The sequence below is a fragment of the Pelobates fuscus genome, chromosome 3, assembly GCF_036172605.1.
Source record: "Pelobates fuscus isolate aPelFus1 chromosome 3, aPelFus1.pri, whole genome shotgun sequence".
Taxonomy (NCBI): domain Eukaryota; kingdom Metazoa; phylum Chordata; class Amphibia; order Anura; family Pelobatidae; genus Pelobates; species Pelobates fuscus.
In genome coordinates, this window is record NC_086319.1 from 160267634 (window position 1) to 160282963 (window position 15330).

At 42.3% G+C, this 15330-nt stretch overlaps 1 protein-coding gene across 2 annotated transcripts in view; it reads left to right on the forward strand.

Moving 5' to 3' along the window:
- Positions 1-15330, forward strand: part of TMEM178B (transmembrane protein 178B) — a 381882-nt gene that overhangs the window by 84193 nt on the left and 282359 nt on the right. The window lies entirely within an intron of this gene.

The window sequence follows — 15330 nt, forward strand, 5'->3', positions numbered from 1 at the left end:
TGCTAACTTTCCAATAACAGGATACAGTTTTAGGCCTGTATAGTGCTGTAGAAACCTAAACAGCTAACCTTGACTTTTGTAAATGTTAGTTAACTAAATCTCCCATTATGCTTTGCTGCATACTAATCACCATGAAAATCAATGGAATGTTCCTGCTGATTGATTTAGGATTTGAACTTTGCCCCAGAACTGGCATTTTTATAAAACTCAGTAAAAATGTTGCTTTTCTTTGCGGCATTCCTTGTGGTCCAGTGCTCAGTAGCTCCTTAAAAAACTAAATATACACCTCTGCTTCCCTATGCTGTACACATTGTTAGCCAAATAGCCAACGACCTCTGAAAAGCCTTTCCAAAGAGCCAGTCAGAAGCCCGAATAGTGGAAGCATAGGATAATCTCTGCAATAGAGGAGCAGTCAAAACTGGTTCATACACTTTAAGATCTTGAATATATACATGTTATCAGAAACAGAATTGAAAAAAAAAAACAAAAACAGAAAGGAATTTTATCTTGGCAGGATAGCAAACACGTTCTTTTTCTATTCTCCTTCTAATTGGGAGGAGGGTAACTCCTCACATTGGTAGTAGGACACTCTTCAAACACTTGCTGTTACAAACAGTGAAATTGTTGTTACAAAATTGTTATACTGCAGAGCATACACTTTTGCCTATTAACCCTTCTATTACTAGAAAGTTTACCCGTTATATATCAGTTGGATTATACTGGTTTGCATTTTAGCGCTACATAACTACATGGATATAGGAATGTCAACATTTTGAAAGTCACAAACAGAATATATATTTCCTGGCCATATCCATTGCAGCACAACAATGGGTAGCTCCTCCCTATCCCTAATTAGACAGGAACCTAATTAAAACAGAAGGTATAAGTAACCCCTCCTACCCTCAATCTTTTTGTTCCTGTCCTATCCCTAGGACAGATTTAGTCTTTCTAAGCCTAGATAATTTTTCTTTTTGGCTTACCTGAAGTTTGTTACCTTCTGCCTCAAGGGTGTTCAGCCTTTCTTCCTTGGGAAGTCTTCAGTACACGGCCCTGTGCAAAGGTGACCCCCTGAAGATACCAGGGTTGTTACTTGAGGTGAGCCTAGGGGAGCAAGATCCTGCCTTCACCCTATTTCCTGCAGTGATCAAGGGGTAGCAGGCTGGACATGCAAATATAGAGCACATGGATTGCAAGGATTAATATGTCATTGACTAACATTCCATCTCCGAAAGGGTTAAAGTACAACTCTGCTATCTTGTACATTACCATGAATTTACTTGCTGTGAACCTAGGGGGTAACAAGATTATGCCATCATCCTATTTCCTGCAGTGACCAAGGAGTAGCAGGCTGGACATGCACATACAAAGCATATGGATTGCAAGGATTCCATGAGATTGACTAGCATTTCATTCCTGAAGGAGTTAATGTGAGATGGACTAGCATTCCATCACTAAAAGAGTTAACATTCACGTCTGCTATCTTGTACTTTCCGTGGATTTACTTGCAGTGACCCTAGAGGTAATAATATTTTGCCATCACCCTATTTCCTGCTGTGCCCAAATGCTTACAGGCTGAACAGGCACATACAGAGCATATATATATATATATATATATATATATATATATATATATGGATATAACTCCTTCTACCCTTCATCGGTTTTATCTGAATAGTAAGAGTTCATTTTAATTTTAATCAAACTTACTCCTAGGCTTCTGTGTCTTTTAATATAGCCACTGGATTCACTTTTTTCTAGGCCTCTATAGCATTTAATATAGCCACTGAAGTCACTTATTCCTAGGCCTCAATGGCTTTTAACATAGCTCAGTGGCGTACTAAGAGGGGGGCGGTCAGCCCTGGGTGCCACCAGGTAGGGGGTACCATGATTATGGTCTTGGTTGTCAGGATATTTATATCGGCAGACATTTTGTGCTAAAATAGAAATTAAAAGTGTATATTGCCAGAGTCACCCAGAACAGAGCAGACTCCATTTTGGATTTCAGGCAAGACAAAGACACATAATTTCTTCTTCCTTTCTGTAACACTAGCCACTGAGCCTGAGCTAAGGAATGCATTATATAAACAAGCCAAGTGATAAGCAATGAAGCAGGGGGATGGAAGGCTCTGTCTAAATGTTAATGGAATAGAAATAATTCTAAACACAGACATTAGTGACAGAGAAGACAAGTTATTCATTTTACTTTCTAAATTTTACAAGGTCCCATTGTAAAGTAAAGGTGAAATTTAGTTTACAACTGTCAATTTTAGAAATTACAACAGGAATTGTCGACGCACTGTCTGGAGAAAATCCAAAGCAACGCTTTGAACTGACAAGTAAAATTAAGTTATGGTGTTTATTTTAGATAAGCCAAAGGACATCAAAATCGTTAACTCTTTCCTGTATAGGAAGGTTAAGTGAGGTGAGACAGCCCTCTACGGACCAAATACCTAAATTGCAATCTGCAGGTTGACCACACCTTCAGTTTCCTATTGGCCTTATCAACTAATGACGTACAGAGAGTCTGGCCCTTTAAAAGTTAGGACAAAGGGAAGAGAGAAGTTAGTTGGAAGAGATGAAGTTGAAGTTAGAGTTGGAGTTTGGGCTTTCAGATTCAGACATGCAGAGAGATCCATGACAGATATTCACTCTTGGACCCAACTCAAGAAACACTCCTGGACACTTAGAATTTTACTCTTACTTTCTAAGCAACACTATTTTTTTACTATTACTCACATACCTCCATGCAACCAAGCATTCAAGTTCCTGTGACTACCTAAAAGCATCTGATGATAACATCTACTTAACTGGTAATTATGCTGGTTTTATTTAATTAATCTAAATCAATTAAAAATCTAATAGCATGATATATGACTGGATAAATCACGGTCAGATTTCAATATTTAGAAATCTTAGTTAACTAAAGAATATATAGTTATAAACATTCCATTCTGCAGGTGGAATTAAGAATAATTATATATTAGTGTGATATTATCACGTGTTAGCATACCGCTGTTTTTATTCAGGTGTATTGATTTTGTCTAAATAAGATAAGATATCTTTTTAGGCAAATTAAAATTCGTCTTATAGAATCTGGTAGATTATTCTTGTTGGATGGTTCCAGGAAATGATTAATGAGCTGGTTTGAATGTTATTTTATTTGAAAATTACATGAGAATAGGATATTATATGACTAGGATGATCTAGCCAGCATTGAAAGGGTTACTCAGTTGATCTGGTAGTTTCTGTCTGTGAAGCACCCTCATAAATCTTGTCTTAACAGTTGATGCTGTAGATTTTTACTGTGTTAGCCATTGGAACGTGTATAGCCATTCCACTGTATTGCATACTTATGTTATACTAAATATTCACTGATTAATATCATGCATGCTGCCTAATATTATTATTATTTTATTTGTCACAATAAATGATATCTATTTTTATAACAAATTATTTATTATGGAATACATTTCACTTACATGATAACAATCTCTAAGATCTAAGAGAATTGAAATAGTGGGCAATTCTCGACTGTTTAATATTATCATCCCATAAATATTCCCACATGGTGCTGGAGGGGGATGTGTGAGCTGTGCCCCATGGCAGCCGGCACAGCTCACAAGTGCAGAGACCAGCAATTAGCAGCCTCACTGGCCGCACGGAAGGAAAGTGGGGGTGAAGTCAAACCTGCAGCAGGGGTGGAGCTTAACCAGGCTCTAAGGAAGGACTTCAGTGAATCCACTCCACCTCCAGCCCACACTGTCTGTAAGTAAGAGTGTGTGTGTGTATATGTATGTGTTTGTGTGACTGTCTACCTGCCTGTAACTGTGTGTGTGTTTGTGTGTGACTGCCTGCCTGTAACTGTGTTTGTGAGACTGTCTGCCTGCCTGTAACTGTGTGTGTGTGTGACTGTCTGCCTGCCTGTATGTGTGTGTGTGTGTGTTTGTGTGTGACTGCCTGCCTGTAACTGTGTTTGTATGTGACTGTCTGCCTGCCTGTAACTGTGTGTGTGACTGTCTACCTGCCTGTAACTGTGTGTGTGTGTGTTTGTGTGTGACTGCCTGCCTGTAACTGTTTGTATGTGACTGTCTGCCTGCCTGTAACTGTGTGTGTGTGTGATTGTCTGCCTGCCTGCCTGTATGTGTGTAACTGCCTGCCTGTAACTGTGTGTGTGTGTGTGTGTGTGACTGCATGTAACTGTGTGTGTGTGTGACTGTCTGCCTGCCTGCCTGTATGTGTGTGTGTGTGTGTGTGTGTGCAACTGCCTGCCTGTAACTGTGTGTGTGTGTGTGTGTATGACTGCCTGTAACTGTGTGTGACTGCCTGCCTATAGTTACATAGCTGAAAAGAGACTTGCGTCCATCAAGTTCAGCCTTCACATTTTTTTTTTTTTTTTTTGCTGTTGATCCAAAAGAAGGCAAAAAACCCAGTTTAAAGCACTTGCAACAAACTAGGAAAAAAATCCTTGGATCAAGCAGTAATTACCCTACATTGAAAAATTATATCCTTGAATAGTCTGTTTTTGCAAGTATGCATCTAGTTTCTGTTTGAACATCTGTATGGGCTCTGATAAAACCACTTCTTCAGGCAGAGAATTCCACATCCTTATTGTTCTTACAGTAAAAAAATGTTTTTATTTGCCTTAGACAAAATCTTCTTTCTTCCAGTCTAAATGCATGACCTCATGTCCTTTGTAAAGTCTGGTTTGTGGATAGATTTCCACATAATGGTTTGTATTGGCCCCAAATATATTTGTATAATGTTATTATATCCCCTCTCAGGCGACATTTTTCTAAACTTAAGCGGTTTAAATTTGTTAACCTTTTTTCATAGCTGATATGTTTCATTCCTTTAATTCATTTTGTAGCCCACCTCTGCACTTTTTCTAGTGCCATTATTTCCTTCCTTAGAGCAGGTGCCCAAAATTGCACAGCATATTCAATATGTGGTCTTACCAGTGATTTATAAAGAGGCAAAATGATATTCTCATCCCGAGAATGAATGCCCTTTTTCATGCATGACAATACCTTACTGGCCTTAGCCACTGCTTATTGACATTGCACATTGTTGCATAGTTTGTTGTCTATAACAATTCCCAAGTTCTTTTTGTGTGTTGTTATCCCTATTTTGCTTCCATTAAGGGTATACGTTGCTTGTGCATTCTTTATGCTGAAGTGCATAACTTTGCATTTTTCTACATTAAATTTCATCTGCCATTTGAGTGCCCAGTCCCCCAGTCTATCTAAATCCCTCTGCAGCAATGTAATATCTTGCTCACATTGTATTACTTTACCGAGTTTTCTGTCATCTGCAAACGCTGAAACATGACTTTCAATGCTTTTTTCAAGATCGTTTATAAATATGTTAAATAGAAGGGGTCCCAGAACAGTACCCAGAAAAGTCAGGCTCCAATTTCTCCTATATTCATAATAGCTGCCGAAGAGCCAAAATATCACTTGTCTTAAGACTACCTTCTGGTGGCCGCCAGTATCATCACTGGCCAGGCAGTTTCAAATAAATGAATAAATGCCTGCCAGCTATAACCATTGAACCAGTCTGTTAAAGGACCCCAGTTATCTATAACACATATTAATAAAGTACAATATTCTGGCTTACTAGACTCAGCCCCCATGAGACCTGGGAGTATTATCACACAAGTATGAACAGAACAATGCTTTACCTGCAGTGAAAACCCAGTATGTATGTACCTTTCTTAACCTGAAAGAGTTTCTGCATAAATATGACCAGAATACTGCTCTACTTGCAGTGAAATCAATATACCTGTACCCCTTACTTGTATCATAACTCAATATTGTTAAGGATGGTTCATATTACCTGGTAGTCTTGAGAACAGGTCACCCAAGGTTAGGGAGTCTATACGAAATTGGTGTAGGCCAAATACAAGGATGGACAAAATGGAATCACAAGCTGGCGTTTGTTTCCACATCAACGGTCTTCCCGTTCTGCCAAATATCAGGATATTGGTGCAGAAGAATGCAAACTGTCTTCCAATGTTTTCTGATAACATGCTGCATTCATCTTGTCATCAATTTTCACAAGATTCCCTGTGCCTTTAGAGCTCACACACCCCAAAACATAATTCAGCCACCACAAAGATTCACAATGGGGATGATATTCTTTTCACTATTGATCTTGTTGACCCTTCTCCAAACATAGCACTTATGGTTGTGACCATAAAGCTCTATTTTGGTCTCGTCACTCCAAATTACAGTGTGCCAGAAGCTGTGAGGCATGTCAAAGTGTTGTCAGACATATTGTAAGAGGGCTTTTTTGTGGCATTGGCGCAGTAAAGGCTTCTTTCTGGCAACTTGGCCATGCAGCTCATTTTTGTTGTATTGTGATCCTTGAAACAACCACACCGTCTTTTTCCAGAGCAGCCTGAGGGTTTTTCTTTGTATCCCAAACAATTCTTCTGGCAGTTGTGACTGAAATCTTTCATTGTCTACCTGACCTTGGCTTTGTATCAAGAGATCCCCAAATTTTGCATTTCTTAAAGGGACACTATAGTCACCTGAACAACCTCAGCTTAATGAGGTTGTTCAGGTGAGAACTATAGCTCACTGCAGCCTTTCTCTCTACATTGAAAGCTAGGAACACCTCCAGTTGCAGTCACTGAACTCTCATAGAGATTCATTTATTCAATTCATCTCTATGAGGAGATACTGATTGGCCAGGGCTGTGTTTGAATCATGCTGGCTCTGCCCCTGATCTGCCTCTTTGTCAGTCTCAGCCAATCCTATGGGGAAGCACTGTGATTGGATCAGGCTACCACATGTTAGCAGACTGATTGTTTTTCTGACTCTAACAGCATGCAGATTTACAGCTTCAGGCTTGAATACAGTAAGATTTTTACTATATTTATGGAGGCATGAGGGGTCCAGGGGGGCTAGATGGTGGTGTTAACACCATAGGGTCACAAATACATGTTTGTGTTCCTGACCCTATAGTGATCCTTTAATAAGTGAATAAATAGTACTGACTGGCATTTTCAATGATGTATCTTTTTACATCCTTTTCCATCTTTATAAAGTTACATTGCGTTGTTACGCAGGTCTTTTGACAGTTCTTTTCTAATCCCCATGGTTCAGTATCTAGCCTGCTCAGTGTATCCATGTGATAGCTAACTAACTCATAGACTATTTATACACAGACACTAATTGCAATTTAAAGAGCCAAAGGTGTGGGAAATTAACCTTTAATTGCAATTTTTACTTGTGTGTCACCCAGTGGTGTATCCTGGTTTTGTGCTGCCCTAGGCATGACGTCATATTCCGGCTCCCAGCCTCACTCTGCGGCGCGCGAGGGAGCTGAGCAGACAGCTCAGAGGAAGTGCTCCCTCGCCAGCCACCCGCCCGCCAGCGCTGCCCAGCAGATCGCCCGCCCAGAGGGCTTGTCAGTTAGCCGCAAGGCTAACAAGGCATTTGCCCTGGGCGATTGGGGGCGGCATTTTTTGCCGCCTCCTGGAAAATGCCGCCCAAGGCAAATGCCCTGTTTGCCTCGCGGCTAATACGCCCCTGGTGTCACCTTGTGTGTCTGCAACACGGCCACACATTCAAGGGTAAATACTTTTTGATTAGGGCCACATGGGTGACTTCTGTTATCATTATGATTTATAAAGGAGCCAAACAACTAGGTGATAATAAATGGCTTCATATGATCACTATCTTCAATAAAATAATTTTTTTTGCATGATCAGTCAAAATCAATGCCAACATTTCACAATTTCTGCCAGTGTATGCAAACATTTGAGCACAACTGTGTGTATGTATGTATGTATATATATATATATATATATATATATCGTATTTTTTGCTCCATAAGACGCACCTGACCATAAGACGCACCCAGTTTTTTGAGGAGGAAAACAAGAAAAAAAATATTCTGAATCAAATGTTGTACTAAACTATTTAATAAACTACCAGTATAAACTACCAGTATATCAGAATAATATTTCAACCATGTAAAGTGAACAGTGGCATTAAGTCAACAGTGGCATTAAGAACCATCATCACTGTCATTAACAAATGAAGAGAGACTTTAAGGTTTGAGTACTCTTCTAGTCTTCTGTGAACCCCAAGAACTCATCATTGCTAGAGTCAGAATTTAGGAAGCTCAGTTGCTCACAATCACTGACATCACTTTCTTCGCTATCTTCATATAAGATATCATCTTCATTTCCATCCAAAGCATTGCTAATGCCACATTTTTTGAATGACTGGACAACGATTTCCTCCTTCACAGAGTGCCATGAAGTTTTCACCCATTCACAAACTTGAGTGATAGAGGGCCTCTTCATTCGTCCAGCAGGTGTCAGATCATGATTGCCAGCAGCCATCCATTTGTTCCACTCTTCTCGCATAAAGACCTTAAATGGTTTGTTGATGGAAACGTCGAGAGGTTGCATCTGGCTGGTAAGACCTCCAGGAATTACAGCTAGATGAGTCTTCACTTCTTTAAAGCACTTTTTTGTAGTTTCACTAATATGTGCTCTAAACTGGTCAAGTACTAATAAGGCAGGTTTTTTCAGAAGCCCTCCAGGACGTTTGGACCACACTTTTTCAATCCATACTCTCATTCCATTTTCGTCCATCCATCCTTTCTCATGAACATGAACAACAACTCCTCTTGGTATCGCTTCTTTTGGAAATGTTTTCCTTTTGAAAATCAACATGGGTGGCAATTTGGTGCCGTCTGCACAGCAAGACAACACAACCGTGTAATGGGTTTTCTCATGTCCGGAGGTTTTCACGGTGATTGTTTTGGCACCTTTCAGATCAACAGTCCTATTATATGGCACATCAAAGGTCATCCATATTCCCAATCTGGCCAATTTCATACCCATTTTTCTTCCTAGCATCAATGACAAATTTATGAAAAGAAAGAATCTTAGATTCATATTCTTTTGGCATTTTTTGCGCAATTCTAGTTTTGGTGCGCATAGCAAGGCCACATCGCTTCATAAATCTGTAGCACCACGATGGTGATCCAATAAAATCGTGAATGCCTTTCTCAACAGCAATGCGTGATTTGTGATCCATTCTTTCATGGCCACGTCTAACCGTGGCCACTTTGCAGCATGTACACGAAGAGTGTGCTTACTTTTATCCACTTTTTGCAGCTGATCCTCCTGTTTCCTCCACTCTCATAATTTTTTCAGTTGGAGGTGGCCCAAAATGTCTCTCCACTGCTCTGTTTCCATACTCCTTAGCATACTTTACTACCTCTAGTTTAAAAGGAATCTTATATGCTAATCTTTTCTGCTTGATCATCCTTGTATGTAGAATGGGGGAAGGTTTCTGCAAGAAAATACAGTGATGAAGGAACTGTCAGTAATGTACCGTATCTCCAATGTGTACCACTGAGCGCTGACCATACCTTTAAATAATGGCATCATAGCAAACATAGTACCGTAAGTGATATCAGTACCCATAATCCATCACATGCTTTGCCTAATGACTTCAGAATTTACCCGGTAACATGGTCTACATATAATGCCCAGCTTATTACCATTTTAATCAAGAAATATTCAGTTTAATGGGAACGGGAACACATAATGTCTGTCATTCATTCCTTACACACATGAAAGATCTATAAAGTTCCACAAGGAAAATAAATGTGCAAATTCAACTTGCACTTTTCAGAGAACTGCCCCATTAATCTGATCCTTGACAATTTAAATAAAATTTATATTATATTCAATATATATTAATAATGTACAGTAATTACATGTTGTAATATGTTGTAATATATTACAACATTTTGTGGGAATATAATTAGCCATAGCTGATTAAACATACAGTGGGTTTTGATCACTGCTAACAGTGCTGTTGAAGTGAGGAAAGCTAGGTGGCGATAGATCTCTTACCTCAAATCCCGGCAAGACCACTGCTGTTGAAGTGAGGGAAGCTAGGTGGCGATAGATCCCGGCAAGACCACTGCTGTTGAAGTGAGGGAAGCTAGGTGGCGATAGATCCCGGAAAGACCACTGCTGTTGAAGTGAGGGAAGCTAGGTGGCGATAGATCCCGGCAAGATCATTGCTGTTGAAGTGAGGTAAGCTAGGTGGCGGTAGATCCCAGCTACGAGCGAGTGGGGAAGAGGCACGGCGCCGGACAGACGCAATACCGGAACCCCAGGAGCCTCCTCTCTGCCGCACGATCTACTTTTCATCCCTGCACTCCGGCATTTTGACCGAAGGTACCACACATTCGCTCCATAAGAGGCACATACATTTTCCCCTCACTTTTAAAGGGGAAAAAAAGTGTGTCTTATGGAGCGAAAAATACGGTATATATATATATATATATATGTATATATATATATATATATTGTGGCGAAAGTAACCTCGCCACTGGTTTTTGAAGGGGCCTGTTTGCCACCCTCCTACCCTGTGACTATGGCCCCTGTGTTAAACCCTGATTAAAACCACTGTGTGTCTTTTTGGACTTGTATGGCCACACTTCGAATTTCCAAACAACTGCATGAACCAGAGACCACCCTCGAGCTTGTTAACACCTATTAACAACTTGGAACATTTCTCACCGCAGTGTTCTAAATGTTAGTCTGGGTGGCCGCAATTCCTATGGATAACCTATGGAGGTGGCGGCCATCTTGTTGCATGAACGCAGGCAGCAGTGTTTGGGTATGAATCTCATGGAACTAAAATCGGATACAGAAACTCCCAAATACCGCTGGACTTCCATCATCGCCTGCCTTTCGATTCTACTCAACTTAGAAGGGCACTTTTCGCTGAGATCATTCATCTGGATGAGGGGAACAAGTTCCAGGCAGGCCCGGACTGGCCATCGGGCATACCGGGCAAATGCCCGGTGGGCCGCGATGGCCGTGGGGCCGAGGCCGGCAGGGGAGATCACAGGATCTACCCTGCCAGCCCCTGCAGGGCCAGCGCGCTACCCGAGCACCGGCCCTGCTCTGTGCCTCCATGGGCCGGTGGGGAGATCAAAGATCTCCCTCACCGGCCCACAGGCACTGTTAAGGGCGGCTGCTGGCTGGGGAGTGTGGGAGGGAGGAGAGGACCGGCGGAGCTCTATCCAGCAGCTCCGCCGGGTCCTCTCGCGAGGTCTGAGCGTTGCCGCGATTACCGCGGCAACGCTCAGATCTCGCGAGAGCGAACTCTAGCCGGCAGAGGCTAGAGTTCACTCTCACCACTGGACCACCAGGGAAGGATGGCAGCATGGCACCCCACCCACAGGCAGAACGGACCCCCCCCCACCCCCTCCCAGGATAACGGTAAGAAGGGGGGGGAATATAACTTTTTTTATTTTTTATTATTAATAAAAAAAAATACATTTAAATAAAAACATCACACTAACAGCCCCCTCACACACACATCACCCCCAGCCACACACACATCACCCCCAGACACACACACAGCACCCAGACACACACAGCACCCAGACACACACACAGCACCCAGGCACACACACAGCACCCCCAGACACACACACAGCACCACATGTGTGTCTGGGGGTGCTGTGTGTGTCTGGGGGTGCTGTGTGTGTGTCTGGGTGCTGTGTGTGTGTCTGGGGGTGCTGTGTTTGTGTCGGGGTGCTGTGTTTGTGTCTGGGTGCTGTGTTTGTGTCGGGGTGCTGTGTTTGTGTCTGGGTGCTGTGTGTGTGTCTGAGGGTGCTGTGTGTGTGTGTCTGGGTGCTGTGTGTGTGGCTGGGGGTGATGTGTGTGTGAGGGGGCTGTTAGTGTGATTTTTTTATTTAATAATAAAAAATACTTACATTTAAATAAAAAAATCACACTAACAGCCCCCTCACACACACATCACCCCCAGACCCACACAGCACCCCCAGACACACACACACAGCACCCAGACACACACACAGCACCCCCAGACACACACACAGCACCCCCAGACACACACACATCACCCCCAGACACACACATCCAGCACCCCCAGACACACACATCCAGCACCCCCAGACACACACACAGCACCCCCAGACACACACACAGCACCCCCAGACACACACACAGCACCCCCAGACACACACACACACAGCACCCCCAGACACACACACAGCACCCCCAGACACACACACAGCACCCCCAGACACACACACATCACCCCCAGACACACACATCCAGCACCCCCAGACACACACATCCAGCACCCCCAGACACACACACAGCACCCCCAGACACACACACAGCACCCCCAGACACACACACAGCACCCCCAGACACACACACACACAGCACCCCCAGACACACACACAGCACCCCCAGACACACACACACAGCACCCCCAGACACACACAGCGCACCCAGACACACAGCACACATCACCATCAGACAAACACAGTAGCCTCACTCACACACAGCAACCTAACTCACACACAGCACCCATATATATATATATTATATAAAATAACCCTCAGTGAGTTAACAGACAAAGAAAATTAGAAACCTAGAATGTGATGGCAGATAAAAACACCCTCACACACAGCACTCCTCTTACATACACACACACTGCGCCCCTCACACATACAATACGTCCAAATATATATATATATATACACACACACCACTACACACATTGCGCTCCAGATACACGCTAGATCCCTTACCCTATATGCACTCTTAATCCTCTATATACACAAGCACACAAACAGAATCTCCTATACACACTCTTGGTCCTTTACACACTAGATCTCCTACACACACACACACTGCACCACCTACACACACACACACACTACATTCCTTGTCAGCAAACACATACAACATTCTCTAAACACACCCTCTCTACAACCCCTACACACACTACGTCACCTATACACACACTACAGCCCGTATGCACACACTCGCTACATCCCCTATAACACTATGCCCCCTATACACACACTCTCTACAGCCCCTAGCCACACATATTACACCACAAACACAAATTAAATTGACCTATTTACACAATACCACACCACACTCTACACACACGCAATCCCACATGCACCATACACTTTCCTGGCCCTTTTGTCCTCTGGTATCTCACCTGTGGAGACACCAGAGACAATTTAAAAGCAAACACAGCGCAAGCATGTTATTAAATTTGCTTGCGCTGCGCAGAACAAATACAGGGCCTTTTTCTAATGCCAGAGATCTTCAGCGGGGCTCTGCGCATTGAACCAACATGCTCACTTTGAGAGGGGGCGTGATTGTCATTAGTGATGACAAAACACACCCTCTCTGGCCCCGCCCCCTTCTTAGGGGGCCGCTCTGATTGAAAAATGCCCGGGCCTAATTTCTTTCCCAGTCCGGCCCTGGTTCCAGGGTAAGACTATTGACTCTGTTTGGTAGTTTAAAAAAGGGGGTAAGGTACCAGCACTAATTAAAAAAACAGTGTACAATATAAAATAAACCAATATATAATAAGCTGCTAAAACACCATAATCTTATCTTAGATAGTAGAAATAAAACCCAAAGGGATGGTGAAGTGCTATATAAAAATAATGTAATCGGAGATATTCAGTGCTATAGTGGGATGAATAAATATCTTTTGTATATACCTTTAATATTTCTCTTATCTCGGAATCTTAATGTATAGTGTATAGTTCCTTAAAAACATAAACACAAAAACCATATCATAGTGTAAAACTGTAAGATACAGATATGAGAAAGGTACGAAAGATTTTTCCCACTCACAATGTTTAAGAGCCAAAAGATTTTAGCTCAGTTCTTGCGTTTTTAGGGTCCGTAGAGGCGACCCTCTCTGTTTGGTAGTTTGTTCATTTTCCAACTACCGAACTAGACTGACCGCAAGCCCTGATTCTTTGGAACTGTTTTGGGCATGGGACCATGCCTGCGGTCGGTCAAATAAATGACTTCCATAGAATTCCGGAACCCCTGAACTGATCTGGGTGATTTTTGGATATGTTGGTCACCCAGATCAGGGGTATCGGAAGATGTAACATTTGTGGGGATATTATGTGTTTTGGGGTACTTTTGGGAGAAATGTGTGTTTTTTCTGCCTAGAGATAATTGGGTTAGTACAGTATCTGACAGTATTGTCTCCCAGGCAGAGGGGAGGGATGGTATGCTATGTGTGGGAGTCTCATGCATTGGAATACTGTTCTTATTGGTCTGTGAATATTGTAACTCAGTTCCCCACAAGGTCCATGTGGGCGTACCCCTTGCATGGGGATTGTCATATAAGGCCAAGTGTGGTACCATCACACTTAAAATCAGTTCCTCTTCACCCTTCCTCATCTAATGAGCTATATTCACTCTGGGGATTGCTATACTCCGTATACTCCCTGGAATTATAATCACTAGCTATTCCTGCTATACTCTCTGGAGTAGGAGAGGTTCACCCACTGGAAGCTGGATCCTTGTCTTGGGTCCAGGGTGGGTGGAGGATGGCGAGACCCCAACCAAGCTTGTGGGGTTTGTGGGGTCTCCAGTGCTAATAGTGTCTGGTGGAGTGCTTGGAGTCCTCGTAGCATCGATTGAAAGAGACACCCGGTCTGAGTATATATTTATTCGCCACAACATCCCCCTTCCCTCTTTGTGTCCACCAACTGTTAAATCACAGCCACTGAAATCTAGTCAATAGTGGTATGGATGAAGGATGTATAGAAATCTTGGGATCCACCCAAGGAGAACATTAAACAGCCAGGAAAGGCCTCCTTATCTCAATGACAGAATGATATCCGTGCTTAGACACTCCAGGTTACATCGATTCTCAACTATTGAAAGTAATTATGTCTCTGGCTTCCTTGGAAGGTGTTCAGAGCTGTGTTTTCGTGCCTTGCAATGTCTGGCCATTTTAAAGCAATGAAAGGAAGTGGTTGAGTTATGAACCATTGATAGTATAAACCACAAATAGACTGGTCATTTAGCATGATTCCAGTAAGAACAAAAAATCCTTTCTACTGAAACCTGCAATCTCTGCATATATGAGCAGAAAGATGGAAACTCACTGCAAGCAAAGTTACAACATTAAAGAACAATTGTCACATTTACATTTTCTATGTTCTGTATTGTAATCATACAAATCAACACAATCAGCAAGCACATTTATATGAAATAATCTTTCTTCCAACTCAACTGTGAGTTCTGCCCCACCATTTTGAACTATTAATGTTCATATCTTATTTGCTGCTCATGCAAATCATCTTACTTTTCCCAGTTTGCTTCCTGGTTCCAAAAGCAGTTTCAACTTTAAGAGCTGAGCCCATATCTGATATGTATAATTTGTGATGGTAGTCACCATCACCAGGAAATTCAGATGAATAATTTATGTAGGAACCTGGACTACTCCATTATAGGTGCAGAGTGTGTAT